This window comes from Ovis canadensis, chromosome 26 (assembly GCF_042477335.2).
Source record: "Ovis canadensis isolate MfBH-ARS-UI-01 breed Bighorn chromosome 26, ARS-UI_OviCan_v2, whole genome shotgun sequence".
NCBI lineage: Eukaryota > Metazoa > Chordata > Mammalia > Artiodactyla > Bovidae > Ovis > Ovis canadensis.
This window is the reverse complement of record NC_091270.1, coordinates 47080516-47104561: the sequence shown is the minus strand read 5'-3', so window position 1 is coordinate 47104561 and position 24046 is coordinate 47080516.

Here is a 24046-nt window from a genome sequence, read left to right as displayed (position 1 = left end):
GGTAGGACTTGGAGGAGAATTGTTAGGTTGTGCTGTGAATTTATGTTTCAATGTTTAAGAAACAAACTGTTTCCAAAGTGAGTCTATTATTTGACATCTCTGTCAACAATGTTTGGCCACAACCTAGACAGTGCTTGATGTCAAACTTTATTACAGCCATTCTGTTGGGAACACATGTAGGGGTACTTCACCATGGTTTTAATTAGCATTTCCCTAGTGAGGAATGATGCTGAGTTTCTTTTTCTTATGCTTATTAGTCATTCATGTATCTCTTTGGAGAAGTGTCTATTTAAACATTTTGCCCATATTTTTAATTGGGCTGTTGGTCTCATACTGGATTGCAGTAAGAGTACACTACAGATTCTAAACAGAAGTCCTTTATTAGATACATAATTTGCAAATGTTTTCTTAGACTGTGAGTTTTGTTTTTCCATTATCATAACTGCCTCTTTTGAAAGGCAAGAGATTTTTATCTTGATGAAGTCCAGCCTATCAACTGTTTACTTTGGATCGTGCTTATAACGTCACATTCAAAAACTCCTTGCCTAATCCAAAGTGTCAGATATTTTTCTCCTTTGTTTTTGCCTAAAAATCTCATAGTTTACCTTTCATATGTAGGTGTATGACCCATTTTAATTGATTTTTGTTTGTGGTGAATCTAAGTTCATTTCATGTTTGTGTGTGTGTATGTGTATACATGTATATACATATACATGTACATGAAGCTACAATTTCTATCCAAAAAATTGCTGGAATTTTGATAGGGATTGTGTTGAGTCTATAGGTCAATTTGAAGGGAATCACTGCTGCTGCTGCTGCTAAGTCGCTTCAGTCGTGGCCGACTCTGTGCGACCCCAGAGACAGCAGCCCACCAGGCTCCTCCATCCCTGGGATTCTCCAGGCAAGAACACTGGAGTGGGTTGCCATTTCCTTCTCCAATGCATGAAAGTGAAAGTGAAGTTGCTCAGTCGTGTCGTGACCCCATGGATTGCAGCCTACCAGGCTCCTCCGCCTATCCTAAGAATATAGAGTCATCTGATACATACAATGACGGTTACTTCATTTTCATTTTGTCAATGTTTGTTTGAACTGGGTTTTTGTCAGTTAAAACTAAAAGATTTCTTTATACACCATTGTCTCGCTTTCTCAAGTTCTTCTGATCAGTAATTTCCAGAAGAAATTATCTATGAACATATAAATGATCTCAAATTCGTAATGACTTGAAGTGAAGGAATATCAGGATGTGGAGAGCATGAAACAGAACCCAGCTACTATTTCAGCGAAAGAGATGGAAACCAGACCATGTGAGATGCTAAAACTTTGATTTCTGCATCACTTCAAGGTGGTTGGAAAAAATCACTATATGAGCCGATTTTTGTACACCATGATTTTCCTCTTCCAGGAACATTTAGCTTATCAATGCCCCCACTTATAGGTAACAGAACATATTTATAAAAGTGGATTCTAAACAAAGCAGTAGAGAATTACACAGTGATGGTCATAACTTCTTTAATCTGGATACACATTTCTATGAAGCTTTTTCTTGAAGACCACATTTTAAAAAATAATCTCCTTGATAAGTCACCCTGCACAGAACTTTCTAAAATTATCAAGAGCCCTGAGACATTTTTGCACAAACTGCTATTAAACCAGAACTCCCATGCCTCACTTCCCTTTCCATTTGCATCTGAACAATTAATTTAATTGAGCCTAATGCTGGCATTGATATTAACTGGTATAATTTCCACTTCTTATTTTTATTGCAATAGGATATTCTTGAATACTGATTCCACTGTTCAACTTCTTGCTATTTCCCTTAAATTTACATAATTTTCACATGAAATAACCATGATCTTTTTTATATCTTCTATCCATTTTAATAATGGAGTATGTTGGTATGGGGGTTGGGAGGAGAAGAGTATTCCACACGACAAGCACGTCTCCAAATACCAGTTGTGTGTCCTACAACTCAACTCAGTTCTGACACAGTCTTCCCAGTGATAACATCAAATTCCACAGGTAAAGGACTCGGTCCCACGGAAGTCTACTGCAAGCCCAGGTTGTTACGATTTACGATCTACTGGTCGTAAATCAGAGGTTTTCAAGACTTCCTCCTCAGGTTCAATTAACTTATTAGAGTTGCTCACAGAACTCCAGAAACCTGTTTACTGACTAGTGCACGGCTATGCAGTCAGTCATGTCTGACTCTTTGCGACCCCATGGACTACAGTCGCCCACCAGGTGCCTCTGTCCATGAAATCCTCCAGGCAGGAATACTAGAATGGGTTGCCATTCCCTACTCCAGATCTTCCCAGGGAACAAACCTGAGTCTCTGGCATCTCCTGCCTTGGCAAGCAGATTCTTCACCACTGAGCCACCTAGGAAGCCCTTTACTCCCTGGATTACTGGTTTATTACGAAGGATCTAAGTCAACAGCCAGATGAAAAAGACACATTGGGAGAGGTTCCAAAGGAACTCCTGTCAGTGTGGAGCTTGGGTCCTCGAGTGGCAGCATGTGGAAGCCCCCTGCTTCCCTAAACTGGAAGTGTTCTGGGCCTCTATGGAGGCTACATTACGTTAGCATGGTGAATCAAATCATTAGTCACTGGTGACTGACTCATCCTCTAGCCCATCTCCTCTCCCTGGAGATCAGGGGGAAGAGAAATATTCCATCCCTCTAGTCAAGGTTGGTTTCCCTGGCAACCAGTCCCCATCCTTAGGTGCTTTCCAAAAGTCAGCCCATCAACATAAACCCAGTTATGGTGGAAAGGAGCTTCTTATGAGTGGCAAGTAACACATTTCACATTTATGACTCTGAAGTTTTTTAAGGAACTGAGAACAAAGGACCAAATATTATTTTTTAAAAAGCTGCTCCAATTGCTCTTGTCACTCACGAAATTCCAAGTGTTCTGGGAGCTATGAGTCAGAAATTGTGGACAAAGACCACAATTTATATGAGAAATATATATAAATATATATTCTTATGAATCACAATATCACACTGACAACCAACATAAAATTATTAGGTGTTCTAATAAGTAGGAAAATATGATTCAGTAGAAAAATCAATCAATATAAACTGATTTAGAAATGACAGGTAATAAATTTAGTAGATGCAGATATTAAAAGCTATCATAAATATGCTGAACATGTTCAAGAATAGAACATGTGAATATGATTGGGACAGACATAAATGATACAAAACAGAAAGGCCCAAATTAAACTTCTGGAGATGGGAAACACAATATTCGAAGTGAAAAACACACTGAGTAGGATTAATAGCAGATCAGATACTTGACGTATTTTATGACAGACTCAATAATACAGAAGAAAAGATGGGTAAACCTGAAGACACAGCAATAGAAACCGTACAAAATGGAACAGAGAGGGTAAAGAAAATAGTGCTAAATAATGAAAAGGCATCAGTGACTGTGGGACAATGCCAAAACATTTAACCTATGTGTAACATGATTTCTGGAGGGTGGGGGGATGGATAAAGATATGCACAGAAATAAATGTTAAAAATATTCCAAATTTGATTTTTTTAAAAACCCCATAAATTCACAGATCCAAAAAACTCCATAAATTCCATGAAGACTAAACATACAGAAAACAACATCAGAGCATATCATAATGAAATTGTCAAAGCCAGAAATAAAAAAAGAAATGTTAAAAACACAAGAGAAAATATATATTATGTATAAAGTTTAAGATGGGTTTCCCCAGTGGCTCAGCATTGCAGGTGCCACAGGAGCTACAGGTTTGATCCCTGGGTCGGGAAGATCCCCTGGAGGAGGGCATGGCAACCCACTCCAGTATTTTTACCTGGAGAATCCATGGACAGAGGAGCCTGGTGGCCACAGTCCATAGGGCCACAAAGAGCTGGACACGACTCAAGCGACTTAGCACACAGGTACAGAGTTTAAGAAGTAAGAATAATGATGCACTGCCCATAAGAAATTATTTAAGCCGAGGGAAATGGAGGAAATTTAAGAATATTTTTTAAGGAAAAATAAACCTGTCAACCTAGAGCTTTATATCTAGGGAATATGTTTTTTGAAGATGAAAATGTAACATTTTGAGTTGATTTACAATGTTGTATTAGTTTCAGGCATACAGCAAAGTGATAAATATATATATGAAATTTACATATTTTTTTCACATTCTTTCCTGTTATGTTATTATAAGATATTGAATATAGTTTCCTGTACTATATCCTTGGTGTTTATCCATTTTATATAATGGATAAAACTATAACTATAATTATAACAATATAATAGTGTGTATATGTTAACCCCAAGTGCCTAATTTATCCTTTCCTTTGTTAACCAACTATACTTAAGTAAATAGAAAAGAAAAAAAATTAATTAAAAAAATCACATATAGTATCACCCCATCAGAAGATACTAAAAAAAAGAAAATTAAATACTTTCAGTCACATAATGCTTAGAAATGTCATTATTAACAGAGTTCCTCTACATGAAATGTTCAGGAAGTTTTTCAGATGGAATCATATACACAAAGCAATGCAGAATGCCAGTAATAGAAATGAGCTGCATAAACATACATTTTTCTCATTTTAAAAGAAAACTGTCTGCTTTGGGCAGGTATAATTGAAATGTACTGTTGTAAGTTTAAAAAACATAAAATGCAGGACAATAGCACAAAGCACAGAAGCGGGAAAGGACATCCTATTTAGAGATTCTTACACTATTTGTAAAGTGCTACAGCATTATTTCAGATAGGAAAAGGTCAAGGCTGTGTATTGTCACCCTGCTTATTTAACTTCTATGCAGAGAAGTTTCATGAGAAACACTGGGCTGGAAGAAGCACAAGCTGGAATCAAGATTGCCGGGAGAAATATCAATAACCTCAGATATGCAGATGACACCACCCTTATTGCAGAAAGTGAAGAGGAACTAAAAAGCCTCTTGATGAAAGTGAAAGTGGAGAGTGAAAAAGTTGGCTTAAAGCTCAACATTCAGAAAACAAAGATCATGGCAGCTGGTCCCATCACTTCATGGGAAATACATGGGGAAACAGTGGAAACAGTGTCAGACTTTATTTTGGGGGGCTCCAAAATCATTGCAGATGGTGACTGCAGCCGTGAAATTAAAAGACGCTTACTCCTTGGAAGAAAAGTTATGACCAACCTAGATAGCATATTCAAAAGCAGAGACATTACTTTGCCGACTAAGGTCCATCTAGTCAAGGCTATGGTTTTTCCTGTGCTCACGTATGGATGTGAGAGTTGGACTGTGAAGGCTGAGCACAGAAGAATTGATGCTTTTGAACTGCGGTGTTGGAGAAGACTTTTGAGAGTCCCCTGGATGGCAAGGAGATCAAAACCGTCCATCCTAAAGGAGATCAGTCCTGAATATTCACTGGAAGGCTGATGCTGAAGCTAAAGCTCCAATACTTTGGCGACCTGATGTGAAGAGCCAACTCATTGGAAAAGACTCTGATGCTGAGAAAGATTTAAGGCAGGAGGAGAAGGGGATGAAAGAGGATGAGATGGTTGGATGGCATCACCAACTCTATGGACATGAGTTTGAGTAAACTCCAGGAGTTTTGAGTAAACCTCCGGGTGAAGGACAGGGAAGCCTGGCTTGTGGCAGTCCATCGGGTTGCAAAGAGTCAGACATAACTGAGTGACTGAACTGAATTGAACTCTTAAAATTGGTGATTTTTTAATGATATGTAAATTCTACGTTCATAAAACTAATTTTTTAAAAAAGTTATGAAAACCAAGATTCCTTACATTCCAGGCCTTGTGCTAGATATCAGAGTAAAAAAAAATCCATCATCCCTTCTTTTGTAGTCTAGTTGAAGAGATATAGAACAATTTCAGTTATTGCAACATAGTGTGATATATGATATAACTGGTGAATATACAGGGTAGTAAAGGAACAGAATATTAAAGATTCAGGAAAAATTATCAGATGAAGGGCTAAAGATAAAGCAGAGAACATATTCATATTTCAGGAACCTATGGAATTCACATGTTCCACCAATAGTTATTATATAAAGTAAAAGAAATCAATATATCGGTATTTTGACATTCAGTAAACAAGATGGACATATTTAAATTTAAACTCTTAAAAGAATGCTCTAGTTTTTATGCACCCCTTGTACTCTTACATTCTTACTGGGCCTTCACATTTGTAAAATATAACACAGTTATATTAAGCCACACAAAACTTAATTTACCACACAGTGAATTTTTACATATAATATATATTGTCATAACTACTAGCTAGATCAAAATTGAGATCAGTTTTATCCCTTTTCTTTTTGGAAGGCCCTTGATAGCTGGTTGATTATTTATTGGTATTTTCACATTTAAGGTAGAGGGCAATGCTGTCACTCCATGGGAAAACTATAGGAGAAGATCAAAATTGTCATTGCTACTTATAGTAACTGTTCAGGGTGATCAATGCTGACTGTCAGCTTCATTATGAAGCTAGCTAATTTAGGTAACATTTGTAAAGCACTCCCGAGGGGAGCATGTCTTTCTAAGAGAGGAAAATATCAATATTCTGCCCTTGGGAAAGGTATTGGGATTTTACATTTATTTCATGCAGGTAGGATATTTTAACTTTAAATGGGAGCCCTGAATAGCTTGGGTCCTTAATAGTGAGTCTTCTCTGTGCTTTTGTGCAAGAAAAAAAAATATCTTTATGAATTGACCTTAAGATGCACTTTAATCTATTCAATAATCTATGGTTATCCACTTGAAATAAAACTAACGCTAATGAAATTGATAATTAGGAGCCATTCTCATTTTTAATTAGACATACATGTATTCTAATTAACCACTTTCAGACCCTGTCTTGAAGTTGAAGGTCTTTCCTTCCCTGACAGACAGTGAGGACGACTCAGAAGAGAACAACGACATCCACCCTGAATTAGACTCCAAGTCTCATTGTACTCTGTTACTGTCTCTTGTCTGTGTGGTAGTTGGAGAGAAAAGCGCCACGCAAAAAAAATAAGATCCATTTTTGGAAAGAGGGATGCAGAGGTCTGAGCCCATCCTCACTGTCTCATTTGGCATCACATACTTAGACTTCACACAGGAATTTTCTGCTGCTAGACCTTACCACAAATAGTCTCTGTTCTTAATCCCAAACTGGCAGTGGAAGAGAGCTGGGTATGTCCTAAGGTCAGAGGGAGTGAAGAAGTAGGACTCGGGAAAGGTAGTGAGGCCATGAATGCTCTTAGCTTCAGGTTTTTCCCTTTCCTAGTCCCCCTGAAGGCAAAGTGGTTTGAGATTCTTTGTCTTTCTTAATCTTGCCTTATTAATGGGACATAGATGGTGTGTTTGCTGACATACTGTTCAATTGAGGCAGCATTTTAAAAGATGATTTCTAGAATCTATCTTAACTAAATGGAGTGAGTAATGAGAATTACAAGTCCTTTTCAGCTTTCAGAGAACAGTGCTTCTGAATCGCCTGGCCTTATGCCTTTCCCCAGATCACCTTGTGTGGGTAATCGTCCGTTCTATCTCCAGACAATGCAAGCCTTGCTCTGGAGGCTGGCCTGTCTCAGCATCTGGATGGCAGGTGGGTGACATTGAGGAGGTCACATCCACCACAGGGAGCAGAGCTTGTTTAACTAATTCTTATTCTGAAAACCGGCTCAGCTGGTAAAGAATCCACCTGCAATACTGGAGACCTGGGTTTGATCCCTTGGTTGGGAAGATCCCCTGGAGAAGGGAAGGGGTAGTTCAGCTCAGTTCAGTTCAGTCACTCAGTTGTGTCCCGACTCTTTGAAACCCCATGGACTGCAGCACGCCAGGCTTCCCTGTCCATCATCAACTCATGGAACTTACTCAAACTCATATCCTTTGAGTCAGTGTTGCCATCCAACCATCTCATCCTCTGTCGTCCCCTTCTCCTCCCACCTTCAATCTTTCCCAGCATCAGGGTCTTTTCTAGTGAGTCAGTTCTTTGCATCAGGTAGGCAAAGTATTGGAGTTTCAGCTTCAGCATCAGTCCTTCCAGGGAATATTCAGGACTGATCTCCTTTAGGATGGACTGGTTGGATCTCCTTGCAGTCCAAGGGACTCTCAACAGTCTTCTCCAAAACCACAGTTCAAAAGCATCAATTCTTCAGTGCTCAGCTTTCTTTATTGTCCAACTCTCACATCCATACATGACTACTGGAAAAACCATAGATTTAACTAGACGGACCTTCCTTGGCAAAGTAATTTCTCTGCTTTTTAATATGCTGTCTAGGTTGATCATAGTGTTCCTTCCAAGGAGCAAGTCTTTTAATTTCATGGTGGCAGTCACCATCTGAAGTGATTTTGGAGCCCCCCAAAATAAGGTCTCTCACTATTTCCATTGTTTCCCCATCTATTTCCCATGAAGTGATGGGACCAGATGCCATGATCTTTGTTTTCTGAATTTTGAATTTCAAGCCAACTTTTTCACTCTCCTCCTTCACTTTCATCAGGAGGCTCTTTTGTTCTTCTTTTCTTCCATAAGGGTGGTGTCATCTGCATATCTGAGGTTATTGATATTTCTCCCAGCAATCTTGATTCCAGCTTGTGCTTCATCCAGCCTGGCATTTCTCGTGATGTGCTCTGCATATAAGTTAAATAAGCAGAGTGATAATATACAGCCTTGATGTACTCCTTTCCTGATTTGGAACCATTCTGCTGTTCCATGTCTAGTTCTAATTGCTGCTTCTTGTCCTGCATACAAATTTCTCAGGAGGCAGGTCTTGTGGTCTGGTATTCCCATCTCTTGGAGAGTTTTCCACAGATTGTTGTGATCCACACAGTCAAAGGCTTTGGCGTAGCCAATAAAGCAGAAGTAGATGTTTTTGTGGAACTCTCTTGCTTTTTTGATGATCCTATGGATGTTGGCAATTTGATCTCCAGTTCCTCTGCCTTTTCTAAATCCAGCTTGAACATCTGGAAGTTCACGGTTCACATGCTATTGAAGCCTGGCTTGGAGAATTTTGAGCTTCACTTTGCTAGAATGTGAGATGAGTGCAATTGTGCAGTAGTTTGAACATTCTTTGGCATTGCCTTTATTTGGAATTGGAATGAAAACTGACCATTTCCAGTCTTGTGGCTACTGCTTAGTTTTCTAAACTTGCTGGCATACTGAATATAGCACTTTCACAGCATCATCTTTTCATATTAGAAATAGCTCAACTGGAATTCCATCACCTCCACTATCTTTGTTCATATTGATGTTTCATAGGGCTCTCTTGACTTTGCATTAAAGGATGTCTGGCTCTAGGTGAGTGATCACACCATTGTGGTTATCTGGGTCATGAAGAACTTTTTTGTATAGTTCTTCTGTGTATTCTTACCACCTCTTCTTAATATCTTCTGCTTCTGTTTGGTCCATACTATTTCTGGCCTTTATTTTGCCCATTTTTGCATGAAATATTCCCTTGGTATTTCTAATTTTCTTGAAGAGGTCTCTAGTCTTTCCCATTCTGTTGTTTTCCTCTAATTCTTTACATTGATCACTGAGGAAGGCTTCCTTATCTTATCCTTGCTATTTGCTACTCTGCATTCAAATGAGCATATCTTTTCTTTTCTCCTTTGCCTTTAGCTTCTCTTCTTGTCTCAGCTATTTGTAAGGCCTCCTCAGACAACCATTTTGCCTTTTTGCATTACTTTTTCTTGAGGATGGTCTTGATCACTGCCTCCTGTACAGTGTTCTGAACCACTGTCCATAGTTTTTCAGGCACTCTATCTATCAGATCTAATCCCTTGAATCTATTTGCCACTTCCACTGTATAATCACAAGGGATTTGATTTAGGTCATACTTGAATGGTTGAGTGGTTTTCCCTACTTTCTTAATATTTAAGTCCGAATTTGGCAATAAGGAGTTCATGATCTGAGCCACAGTCTGTTCCTGGACTTATTTTTGCTGACTATATAGAGCTTCTCCATCTTTGGCTGCAAAGAATATAATCAATCTGATTTCAGTATTGACCATCGGGCGATGTCCAGGTATAGAGTCTTGTGTTGTTGGAAGAGGGTGTTTGCTATGACCAGTGCATTTTGGCAAAACTCTGTTAGCCTTTGCTCTGCTTCGTTTTGTACTCCAAGGCCAAATTTGCCTGTTACTCCAGGCATCTCTTGAAAGGCTAGCCACTTCAGTATTCTGGTCTGGAGCATTCCATGGACTGTACAGTTCATGGGGTCACAAAGAGTCGGACACGACTGAGCGACTTTCACTTTCACTTTATTCTGAAAGCCTCTTTGGGCAACCTGCCCTGGTCTCCTTAGTGTCCGAACCCAAAGGCTCCCCTGCCGCTAGAACTCCAGCAGGCTGGCTCCCAGAATCCCATCTTTCCAGTATCTCTGCCACACCAGCTGGAAGATGATGGTCTCAGGATCCAGTCCCAGGGACCAAGTCTCCACTGACAAGCAACCTAGTCTCTAGCCACCCCCACTGCAGGAGGCAGGCTTCTGATGCACATCATTAGACTGACGTGGATTTCCTTCTCTCATTTTCAAACAAAATAAAAGGTCAAGGCTTTCTGCCTAGCCCACTCACTTAAGATCTAACAGATCCCTTCCTGGAGAAGGAAATGGCAACCCACTCCAGTATTCTTGCCTGGAGAATCCCATGGACAGAGAAGCCTGGTCACAAAGAGTCAGACACGACTGAGCGACTAACACATACATACAACAGATCCCTAAGCATCATCATTTCAAGACAGGATTTCAAAGCGCCTGGAGCTTCAGCATGGAAGGAGACTGTATAACCATGTCCGGAGGCTTTTATTTTTTTCATGGGGTATTTATTTGGAATACTTGGAATAAACGTTTTACTGGTGATAATTTTAGATTTGTAGGAAAGTCGCAAAGATAGTACAGAGAGTCCTTGTACAGTCTCCCCCCATACATCCCTGTGGTACAGTTGTCAAAACTGCAGACCGAATACTAACGCAGGAAATAGTGAAGGACAGGGAAGCCTGGCATGCTGCAGTCCATGGGGTCTCAAAGAGTTGGGCACAACTTAATGACTGAAGAACACCTCTAACGCACTAACTAAACCCAGGTTTTCCCTTGTGGCTCAGCTGGTGAAGAATCTGCCTGCCATGTGCAAGACCTGGGTTCGATCCCTGGGATGGGAAGATCCCCTGGAGAAGGGAAAGGCTACCCACTCCAGTATTCTGGCCTGAGAATTCCATGGACTGTATAGTCCATGGGGTAGCAAAGGGTCAGACACAACTGAGTGACTTTCACTTTCATGTTTTACTTTAATTTTGCCTTTTTTCCATTAATGTTATTTTTTTTTTCTGTTCCCAGATCTAATACTGAAAGCTTTTGAAATCGGTCCTCTTCCCAATTCACATGAGGTCCATCTAGAATTCATCTTCGGACGTCAGTATTTTCTGTCCAGTCACTCTTCGGGTCACCTCGTATCTGAATAGAAACAGCAATTACACCCTATGCTCCATGTTCCTTATTTTGTTCCTCTTAGCAGCTAACACACCTCCTAACACTGATCTGAGTTAAACCAAAAGAGCATAGAAGGTTGATGGAGTTTTGAAAAGTCCTTTATTCGGTTTTGCCAAGGACATAATGGATGTTAAGCCAGTGCTCTTTCCTTCTTTCTTCTTTATTTCTTCTGAGTGAAAACATTTAGGTCATATTTATCTGAACTAAAAAGTAGCTGAATTTCCCCTAGAATCAACTGAATGTTTCTACAGCATCCACACTGAAAGAGGAAAAAAGCCTTGATGATCAACGCCCTTGACAAGCCAAAGAGTCTCTCCTTTCTGCACCTGAAGGGTCACTCTTAGGCTGCAGCCTTTAAGCAAAGTCCTTCAGACATCAAAGAATATCAGTCAGGGGCCAATGTTCTTGGTCTGGGAAGTTACAATACATCATAATAGATTCAGTTTGCAAAGCCCTTCTTGCTAAGACTAGCTTGCCAAGTATGCAGCTCAGGTAATGTCTCTTTAAAGCTTATATAAGCAGCGACATTTCATTGCTCTTTTTTTTTTAAACCTCTGAACCTTAAGTTTTCCTCCTCTCTCACCAATGTCAGTTCACAGCAGCTTGGTTTATTGATGCATGTAAAAGGAAGAAGGCAATTATTTCTGAGAGTAGCCAAATCTGTGTTCAGAGGGTGGGGAGGAAACTGTGATGAGGATTTTTGTATACTTAATTCACTTATTCATTGAGCACAGGAAAGGGCGAGAGGCAGGAGGAAATTAAATTATAGAGGGTGTTTGTTTTGTTTTGTTTTGTTTCCTTTTTTATGTCCACTGCCTGAGAGAATTATTACAGGTCTAGTCTGTTGCACAACTACATGGACAGAACATCCAGTTGAAACTATCACTTAGAATTTGATGGTGAACTATTTTATTCTGATTTGAGTTTAGGTTTTTGTATGGCTTCCCAGGAAACCTTCCTAATTTCAGATCCCACTAAGAGGAATAAAAAATGAAGTATGAGTTGAGTTGGAGTTTAATGGACACTCCTATGAAAGCATGTGTTTTCTTAGTCAATTAACAGTGAACAAAGACTCACGGACAAAGGTTTAACCTTGTCAATAAGTACAGCAGCTTTCAAATAGGAATGGGATTCAGTTCATGAAAAAGGAAATGGTTTGTTTTTCCACTAATTGCTCTCAACTCTCCTCTGCTGACCTCTCACCCCGCTTCTTGAAGAATAAAAGGTTTTCTTTGAGAAAATAGAGGCTGATTTCATAATCTCCAATTATGTTTGGTTATAATATAACCATACTGCTCTTTTAAAAAACCATTATTGTCATAACTGATTCAAAGTACCCCTCCCCACCCCTCTAGCAGGTGGATGAACTGATGAGACCAGTGACTCGCTGAGGGGGGTCTGAACTCTCTTATACCCTCCCACTTGCCAGTGCCTGCCCCATCACCCACCAGAGCCCCCATGTTTCCCCAAGCCTCCCCCCACCACCTCCTGGCTACTCCTTCCCCAATGTGGGGTAGTGCCAAGTCAACCAGGTGATGAACAGACATCAAAGCATCAACAAAACGTCAGCCTCCCCCTTCCGCAGAGCCTCGGGCTCTAAAGACATCCCCTTGTGGACTCCCTCCCTTGGCTTCTCTCCATAAGAGGTATATTCATTTAAAAGTACTTGTATATATATACTTAGCTTTCAGATCACATGTTCATTAGAACTTTTAAAGACAGCAAGCACTTCACAAACACTTCCATAAGATAAAGAGAAAAGTAAAATAAAAATATCGTATCATGAAGTTAAAAGTTTCAGTTTTGTTGTTTATTAATCTGCCATATCTCCTTTATTTGTAAGTATCTGAATAGTTTTTAAGGAGGAAAATGGATACGTATTTTTTAAATTGTCTATGAAATAAACTAAAGAGTTGTTGCTAATACCTAAATGAGACATTAGCCTAAAGCCATTAGCTATGTTTTTTTTTTCTTGTGTTTATTAACTGTAGGAAGGTAGGGAGTTTAAACTCACGTAAATATAAGAATGTAGATCAATGACGATGATGATAACCCTTTCTTTATAGAACATGATTGATTTCATCTTACTCTCTCTTCCACATACCCTGAAAAGACAGAAGTACAATCATCCATGGGGCCTCTCTCAGGACAACCTGGATGTTCTACCCTCTTTTCTCCAGAGGAATTTTGATCTCAGAGGGAAGTCAGAGAACTCCTCTGTCCGCTTACTTCTTGCGCTGTCTTTCCCCATTTCCCCCTTCACCAAAAGGCTCTATTTCCCTCTTGCTGTGCCCAGACCTCTAGTTCTGTCATATTTTCATTTTCTGTAATGGTAGCCCTTTAAAAAATATTTATTTCCCTGGGACCATAGCCTTCATGATCTAGCTTTAATGGTCAGGACATATAACAGAAGAAAGAAAGGCATGACTTGCTGATAAAGTATTTCCAAAATATTATTCTCCCTACAGGGATATTTGGGCGTACACTTCTGGTCACAGTGATGGTCAAGATTTAATTTTTCTCTAACCCTGTGCTATTAACATCAATGTCAATGATGATGCCTTGACTAAGTTAAGGTAAGGGTCTGATATTCATAGCCTACAAGCTTAAGATTCATACCAATGACGGGTATATTTTGCTGCTTTATCTGGGAGTCATCCTGCTATGTAAATCAACATTCTCTAATCTTTATTCCACTTAAAATGTGATAAAGATGCCCGTTCAGCATGCACACAGGATCACAGGGTACACTGTCACAACTACTAGAAAACACTGTATTGCTAAACAGCTGGGAAGGTAGTTGGTACCCTGGGCATAAAGTCACATGATGCTTGAGGAGAGTTTACTTGGCAGTATTGGAGTAACTCCATGAAATGCCGCCTATGGGAAAGAAAGACAAAAGTTGCTGGATAAAGTATGCTGTTACAAAATTAGCAATATGTTTCTAATAGAATTATCTCCTATTGGTTATCAAAGTCTTCTAAGTTTACCACATGTAAACAAGAACTGAATATATTACTATAGATCTCAAAAGTTCTCAGCTCTAATTTGCTTCCTATGAACTTCAATAAATGACATTTTGCTGCTGATGGGCAGGCTTTAGAAGGGAATTGAAACTGCATTTATATTCCTAACTACATATAGTTTTTCTCCATAAAGAAAAGCCCCATCCTCTTTGATCAAGCTCTCTGCTCTGGGAAGGCAACACATGGAGAATTAACAAAAGAAGATAGACATTCTCTGAGTAATCTGAGCAAATCACATCTGGGGACACAGCCATAAGAGAACACCCCTATATCCGTAGATTCTTTGTTTTTAAAACCCAGATTTTAATGATCAATGGAGTCTCAATTAGAGCAGTTTGATGATATCCTTTAAAAATAAGTTTTTCTAAGACACCAATATTTCTTATAGTCTAATCTCAGAGATTAAAAACTCATCTTTTTAAAGTAAAGTAAAAAGTAAAGAGAAACTTTCCTCACAACTGCAGAGATGTATAAAAGTGACCTCAACTGGACCTTAGTCTCCTTAAAGGTAAAATGGAACAAAGAGAGCAGTGAGGCTTCAGTCTTTCGTGTCTCACAAAGTAAGAGAGGCAGATTTTGAACTCCATATTTTCTGACCTATTTCTTTCAATGGGCCAAGTGAGGACTGGACATAATTGAACACGACGGTCTGATATGCATGTGCTTTGAAGATTTCTCTCCTGTTTCGGCTCCTCCCTTGAAGATGAAAGGGTTTTGCTAAAAACTGAAGTGGTCCCATGAGAGCAGCTCCATACAAATGCCTGGGGGCAGAAACAACACTTATGACTTTGCATGAGCTCCTCCAGGTTGGGAGGTCAACTTAAATGAACTCAAATTCATTTGAGTTTCCTAATATTAAATAACAGAACTTCTTACTCCATTCAAAGACTCCAGAGAGAACAAATGTGTGGACACTAAGGAAGAAAAGGGGTGGGGATGAACCAGGAGATTGGGATTGAAATATATATTCACTATTGATACTATATATCAATATAAAATAGACAACAAACGAGAACCTACTGTACAGCACGTGGAACTCTACTCAGTGCTTTGTGGGGACCTAAATGGGAAGGGAATCAAAAAGTGAGGGAATATTGTATATGTGACTGAGTGAAGTCACTCAGTCATGTCCGACTCTTTGCAACCCCGTGGACTGTAGCCCACCAGGCTCCTCCGTCCATGAGATTCTCCAGGCAAGAATACTGGAGTGGGTTGCTATTTCCTTCTCCAGGGGATCTTCCAGACCCAGGGATTGAACCCAGGTCTCCCACATTGCAGGCAGATGCTTTACCCTCTGAGCCACCAGGGAGGACTGTATATATATATACACACACACACATTGCTGATTCACTTTGTTGTACAGCAGAAACTGACACAGCAGTGTAAAGAAACTATACTCCAATAGAAATTAACTAAAAAGAAAATAGAGAGACTCCATTCTGTCTCTATGGACTTCTCTATCCTGCACATTTCGTATAAATGGAATCATCTTTTCTGACGTCTTACACCTAATTGTTTCCAAAGTTCATCCATGTTAGAGCATGTACTAGTCCTTTGTTCCTTTTTTATGACTCAGTCACATTCTTTTGCATGGACATACCACAGTTTATCAGTTTGGCCATTTACAGACATTTGTGCTGTTTCTAAATGTTGTATTTTGGCTATTAAAAATGATACTGCTGTGAACATGCATATCAAAATATAAGAGGCTCCAGAGAGAGGTCTTATTTTCTGAGAGAGACCTTCCCTTGACAGGGAGCCTATAAACAGTGGCCCAGTGTGATGAGCCTGAACGCTAAGGAAGACCCTGGGGACGGCTCCCACACACAGGGTTTGTGAGATGCACCGACAGCACACGAGGTGTGTTTTGGGGAAACCTGGGTGCCGGCTGGCCTGACTGCTTCCAGTAGACTTGCTGGAGAAGTCTTTTTGCTTTGGGGTTTCTTTGAGCCTGACTTTTCTAGCCAGTAAAATGAAGAGGTGTGCGTGCTAAGTTGCTCAGTTGTGTCCAGCTCTTTTCAACCCCGTGGACTGCAGCCCGCCAGACTCCTCTGTCCATGAAGCTTCTCCAGGTAAGAATACTACAATGGGTGGACATGCCCTCCTCCAGGGGATCTTCCCAACCCAGGGATCAAACCCAGGTCTCCCGTGTTGCAGGTGGATTCTTTACCGTCTGGGCCACGGGGGAAGCCTAAAGTGAAGAGACAGGTGATCACTAAGATCTTTCTATTGTTACGATCCCTCAAGGCTTCGTCTTTAGAAACCCAGCTGTTGCTTTAACACTTTCTTTGACTAACACATACAGTTTCTGGAAATCAAGTGAGGACCTCAGGCAGGATGGGTTCTCAAGCAGGAAAAAGGATGAAAACTCCATCCTTTAAAAGTCTCAGTTGAAGTAAAACTTTTCTGGATAAGTCATTAGCGCACAAAACAATCAGATACATGCACGCATGCAAAACAAGCAGATACAAATACTTTGGGACAAGGTGAGTTTGAAGAATTTAAAGGGTTGACTTTTAGGGTATTTTCAAATTGGTCCAATTTTATTATGTGTTACAACATATAACAGTTTAGATGAGAGGGCCAAAGTGAAAATCTCTGAAGTTTAAATAATTCACAGCAACAAACTGAAATTAAGATTAGTAATAGAAGTTTCAAAAGCATTTTATACTTCTTATAAAAGTTTATTCTTTTAAATAGTTTGGAGCTTTTGGTACCATTTAATAAACATATATATAAATGTTTTAAAGCAAAGCCAAAACATAAGGTAATATGAAGTAAATTAGAGCTAAAATTATTCCATTTGCCAGCAATTCTGCATCAGTTTAATATGATTTAACAAATTTGCCAAAGAAAAGTATTAACTCAAAACAAACAAAAAATTTGATTACAGGAACTCTCAGGATAGAAAGAATAATCAAATAATAGAATATGTACCTTAAACATCGTTTTTATCTTTCCAACATAATATAGTATTGCTTTCAAAATCAGTTGGGAAATGCTTCCCTTTTTCCTCATTTTCTTGCTCTCATTTCATAGTTAAATCAAGCGCCTGCTTCACTGGAAGTAATACTTCAATTTCTCTGACAGGTCTGCCAAATATGGTTGCTGCTCTGAGATTTTGCCTTTTGCCAACCAGGTGGTGATGACTTTAACAATATCAGTTCAGTTCAGTTCAGTTCAGTTCAGTCACTCAGTCATGTCTGACTCTTTGTGACCCCATGGACTGCAGCATGCCAGGCTTCCCTGTACATCACCAACTCCTGGAGCTTACTCAAACTCATGCCCTTCAAGTCAGTGATGCCATCCAACCATCTCATCCTCTGTCGTCCCTTTCTCCTCCTGCCTTCAATTTTTTCCAGGATCAGGGTCTTTTCCACCAAGTCAGTTCCTTGCATCAGGTGGCCAAAGTATTGAAGTTTCAGCTTCAGCATCAGTCCTTCCAATGAACATTCAGGACTGATTTCCTTTAGGACGGACTGGTTTGAGCTCCTTGCTGCCCAAGGGACTCTCCAGAGTAATCTCCAATACCACAGTTCAAAGCATCAGTTCTTCAGTGCTCAGCTTATCCTTGCATTTAAAAAGATCATATCTCTCGCAAGGCTCCTGATGGTTCCTCACTCATCCACACAACACTTCAAGAGAGAAGAGGGGGTTTGACTAATAATGTCTTGACTAGACAGAGTAGAGACCCATGTGGATAAAGATGGCGGGGAAAGACAGCACAATGGAACATCATGAAGCAAAGCCACCACAGAGTCAAAAATGCTGACATATTTCCAAGGTCAAAGTTATACTTCTAGGGAACTTCCTAGTGGTCCAGTTGTTAGGACTTGGTACTTTCACTGCAGGGGTCAGGTTCAATCCCTGGTCTAGGAACTAAGATACCATGGCCATGTGATATGGCCAAAAAAAAAAAAAAGGAAAAAATATGAAAAATATTATAAATATATTGCCTCTAAAATCCCCATAATCATTTGGGAACGTAAAGGGAGATTCATACTATATCATTTTTAATTTGCTATCTGAGTTTTCTTGAAGGTGTCTAAAAAGCCCTTTGCCCTTCTTGAATTTTTGCCTTTAAGGAAGCAGGCTGATTCCTTCCTGAGACCACAGACATAGCCTCATTTAACCCTTAAAGTAAATAACCCTGGCACCAGGACTTGCAGAAAATTTACAGCTTACAAAGGACAGTTTTCTGGACTTAGCTACTTAAGTGCCAAGGTATGGGCAAAAACAATGAATAAATTTGCTCAATTTTTGACACTGCAAATTAGTAAGAATTATAGAGTATTGATAAGCACCTATTGTCATGCAAAGATTTTAATAGACATATATGTGGGCGTATTAGCTCAGTTCAGTTCAGTCACTCAGTCGTGTCCAACTCTTTGTGACCCCAGGGACTGTAGCACAACAGGCCTCCCTGTCCATCACCAACTCCCGAACTTTACCCAAACTCATGTCCATTAAGTCAGTGATGTCATCCAACAATTTCATCCTCTGTCGTCCCCTTCTCCTACTGCCTTCAATCTTTCCCAGCATCAGGGTCTTTTCAAATGAGTCAGCTCTTCGCATCAGGTGGCCAAAATATTGGAGTTTCAGCTTCAACATCAGTCCTTCCAATGAACATTCAGGATTGATTTCCTTTAGGATGGACTGGTTGGATCTCCTTGAGTGTATGCATATTTATTTTTAAATTTTGCACTTGTTTGTTTTTGGATTTTTTATGAATTAAAAGACTACTTCAAAAAAAAAAAGGCTGGTTTTCATTCCTGAATAAGGATTTCTTTCTACTTGTTTATCAGGGAAGAGAAAGTCACAATCTTCCATTTCCATGTTATCAACATGTATTGAGAATTCTCTGTTGGGAGCTAGGAAAGTAGGTGTGGGTGGAAAGCGACAGAAGGAGGGCTCTGTACCCTCTATAATAAACTAAGCTACTACAGGCAGGTTTCTTCTGGCCCAAACTGACAAAAGAAATAATACTTCAACCCCAGGTGTTGTAGTCGTAGAACAACAAAAACCTATTACATAGCACCAAATACGACCATGTCATTTCTCCATGTAAATAAAGTGTTTTATTTTAGATAGTGTTGTATTTACAGAAAAGATTCAGTAATAGTCTACAGAGTTCCCCTATACCTTGCACTTAACCTTACCCTATTGCTAACATCTTACTATAGTCCATTTTCACAAATAATGAACCAATACTCATTTCTTCACTAAGTTCCTTTTTTTCTTTTAATTGCATTAATGTTTCCCCAACCTCCTTCTTCTGTTCCAAGATCCCACTTAATATATCACATTATCTTGACTTATGCTGCCTCGTGCTCTTCTTGATTATGACAGTTTCTCCTTTTTCATGACCCTGATAGTTTCGAGGAATACTGGCTAAGGCGTTTTGTAGTATGTCTCTCAATTTGGGTTTCTCTCAAGAGATTTTGGAAGACAACAAGGTAAAGCGCCCTCACATTACATCATATCAAGGGTACTAACATGACTTGATGTTGGTACCAACATGACTCATCCATGATAATCTTAACATTGATCATAACTAGTAGTGTCTGGAAGGTTTCTCTACTCGAAAGTTACATTTATATTCCACTTTTCATAGTGTAATCTTTGGAAGCAAGTTACAAAGTGTATCCTGCATTTAAGGGTTGAGGAGTTAGGTACCACCTCCTTGAGGGTGGAGAATTCATACAAATCATTTAGAATTCTTCTATATGCATGATTTGTCTTTTATTCCCAATTTACTTATTCAATTATTCATTTATATCATACAAATTTATGGACAGTATAACCTTTGGGTTACGCTTTGAGTTATAGTCCTATACCATATTATATATTTTGTGGCTCTAATTGCTGTAGTTTTGGTCACTGGGAGTGTTTCCAGTTGACTTCTGTGGCATATCACCTTTTTAGGTCTTTCTGAATTTCTGGCACTATTTCCTACCTCAGTCCTGATATCGAAGTTTTTCTAAGTAACACTGGCTCCTTTCATTGGAGATTGGTATTAGAAACCACGATATGAGACTAGCAAAAATTTAATTTTCTCAATTACATAACTGAAGCTCAGAGAATTTAAGGGATTTTCTCAATGTCCACTGGAACACCAGCATCTTCATATCTGAGTCACTAACCTTGCCACTGACACAACTCTGCCTGTTTTCATATTTCAGGACATGCAGCCTTCATGATGATATAAATGAAAGAATATGACCCGGCTTCCTGTGGTCTAGACATTCCAAGTGTCCGGCAGTTACACACATCTTTAGTTATGTGGGCTTTTGAAGCCTTCCATGAAAAAGAAAATGAAAGCAAGGGAAATAGTTATCTTAATAATGACAAAGGGGTAAACGAAGGGTCATTTCCCCAAGAAGAGTAAGGTTTAGATTACACACAGAGTATCAGTTGTATCTTTTATGCTCAGAAAATCCACTGTGTGATATATTAGTGCACACAGCTTATCACTTCAAGACCCCCACTAGTTTGTCACACCCCTTTTAGACACGTGCCCTTAAAGCCACGCAAATCCAGAATGTATATACTTGTGCACAGACCTATGAAGGGCAAAAATGGCCCTTTAGGCTGGACATTTGAAATCCGCTATAAAATTTTTAAAGAGTAGTGTATATTGTTCCTTTTGGGGGAAATATGCAGCATATTTTTTTCTATGGTCTTTGTGAGGTTCACAATTTAGTACATAAAGCATTATCAAAAACTTTGACCATGTTCTTTGGTACCAGAGCATAAGAATGGTCTTATTATACACTATATGTCATATAGCCCAATCTATATTTTCAGAGTCTGTAGATCATTTTAATATTGCGCCTTAGGCATATTTCTTTTTTACCTATACATGATGTTTTCCCAGTAGATTCCATGCATTCAATAAATAGTAATGCTGATAACTACTGCTAGTTATTTACTAAGACTGTTCCACCATTATGGGAGATGCAAAGATCAATAAGGCCCAGATCCTATTGATAAAATGGTATCCTAACATAAATTTTACTGCTGACCTCTAACAGCTCCTAGTACAATCCAGTGTACACAATGGGCATTAAGAAAATAATCATTATTTATCAAATTAATTGTCAATCCATAAACTAATGGGCTTTAGGAGTTTTCACTGATAATTGTTTCAAATAAAGTATTTACACTGAAATGGGTCAACAATGCAACTTCTGTGTTAGAAAAGCTTTTTAATAATCATTAAATATTTGTAAACTAACAACTTGTAACTAACTTAGTTACTAATGACTTGTAATTTGCAAGTCGTTAGTTATTAACAAGTTGTTAGTTAACTAACGACTTGTAACCAGTAAGTCATCATTTACTAACAACTAACAAACCTTAATTCTGTAAACTAACAACTGCCCATGACTCCATGAAGACTTCCTCCCTGTTTAGCTCCTAAGAGAAGAAGTAGTGAGAATAGCTCTGACGTACCATTTTCTTGAATGTTTACACTTGTTGATCATCTTGATCATTCTCAATAGCAAAGAAGGCCTAAACCACTTGAGTATTATTTTTCTCCTAAAATGAAGTCATGTCTGACTCCTTGTGACCCCATGAACTGCAGCATGCCAGGGTTCCCTGTCCTTCACCATTTCCCAGAGTTTGCTCAAACTCATGTCCATTGAGTTGGTGATGCCATCCAAAGATCTCATCCTCTGCGGCCCCCTTCTCCTCCTGTACTGAATCTCTTCCAGCATCAAGGACTTTTCCAATGAGCTGGCTCTTCACATCAGGTGGCCTAAGTATTGGAGCTTCAGCTTCAGCATCAGTCCTTCTAATGAATATTCAAGACTGACTTCCTTTAGGATGGACTGGTTGGATCCCCTTGCAGTCCAAGGGACTCTCAAGAGTCTTCTCCAACACCACAGTTCAACAGCATCAAGTCTTCGGTGTTCAGTTTTCTTTATAGCCCAACTCTCACATCCGTACATGACTACTAGAAAAACCATAGGTTTGACTAGATGGACCTTTGTTGGCAAAGTGTATCTCTGCTTTTCAAAACTCTGTTTAGTTTTGTCATAGATTTTCTTCCAAGCAGCAAATGTCTTTTAATTTCATGGCTTCGGTCACTGTCCACAGTGATTCTGGAGTCCAAGAAAATAAAATCTGCCACTATTTCAAGCTATAATTTAAATATACAACTTTAAAAGTAATTTTATTAATTATTCTAATTTATTACATGAGAAAGTATTTAACACACCTTTGAAATTCATATACATTGTTCATATTCTAAAATGTCAGGACTTTCTACATTTTATTATTTTTAATTTAATTTTAAATTGATATTTTTATGTCATTGCAATTAACACAAATGTATGATGTTTATACCAACTATTGGTCTTGCAGCAATCAATTGCTTGTATCAAATGCTGAATGCGGCAAAAGTCTCTCGCTTAGCAGTTAGAATAACCATATTTTTACTTACATTTATATTAACACTTGCATGTATATAACTCATGTATATTAACTCATATCTATGTATATAATTTACTGGAACACTATCTGAAAGAAAACGGATATAGCTAAGACTTATAATAGTAAGTCATTACATTTTTGTCATTTTAGGTTAGTACTAAAGTTAATCAATATTAAAGGCAATATCTTCACAGAGCTTTTTAGATGCCCAAATAGACATATTTCATCTTTTTCCTGATTCATGTAAATTGCATCAATGTATACCCTATCTGAAGCAATTTATCCCCTATTTCAAATGGACAAGGATTGCTATTACTTTCACAACCATTTTTAGTCTCTCCACAACCTTTAAAATGAGTAGCTGTGTTTAGAAAGCAGCAGATATATATTACACATGAAAGGAACTCTTCCAGCTAGTCTGCATAAGCCTTCAACCATATACCTGAAAAGCCTGGTTGGACTTGATGTATATGTAAGGCTGGTATTCAAGTAGTGAACACTGCATCTTACCATAAGTCTCTCAAACTCCCTGCTTTCTACCCTTAGAGGAAGAGAAAGTTTCTCAGAATTAAGTTCTCAGTGGGAAAAAAAAAAAAACAAAACCATACACTAAAAGTGGGCCTTACTTAATTTATTCTTGAATTTTGGCAAACTTTAACACTTTTCTTAATTATTCCCCATACTTTTAAACATCCAAGTAAGCATCTTTGATTTTAGTTTAATTTTCTTATGAAAGTTCAAATTGGTTCTGTTTTCCTATTCTTTTTAAGAACTTCTTTGGTAGAACAACTGCATAAAAGGCGAGAGGGAGCGAGTGAGTGAGAGAGAGAGTGTGTGTATGTGTGTGTGTGTGTCTCGCATACTCTTTGAGACTCTATGGACTGGAACCTGCCATGCTCCATTGTCTATGGAATTTTCCAGGTAGCAATACTGGAGCATGTTGCCATTTCCTCCTCCAGGGGATCTTCCTGACACAGGGATCAAACCTATGTCTCTTGTGTCTCCTGCATTGGCAGGTGGGTTCTTTACAACTACGTCACCTGGGAAACCCTATATAAGAAGAGAATGAGGTGAAGTCGCTCAGTCGTGTCCAACTCTTTGCGACCCCATGGACTGCAGCCCACCAGGCTCCTCTGTCCA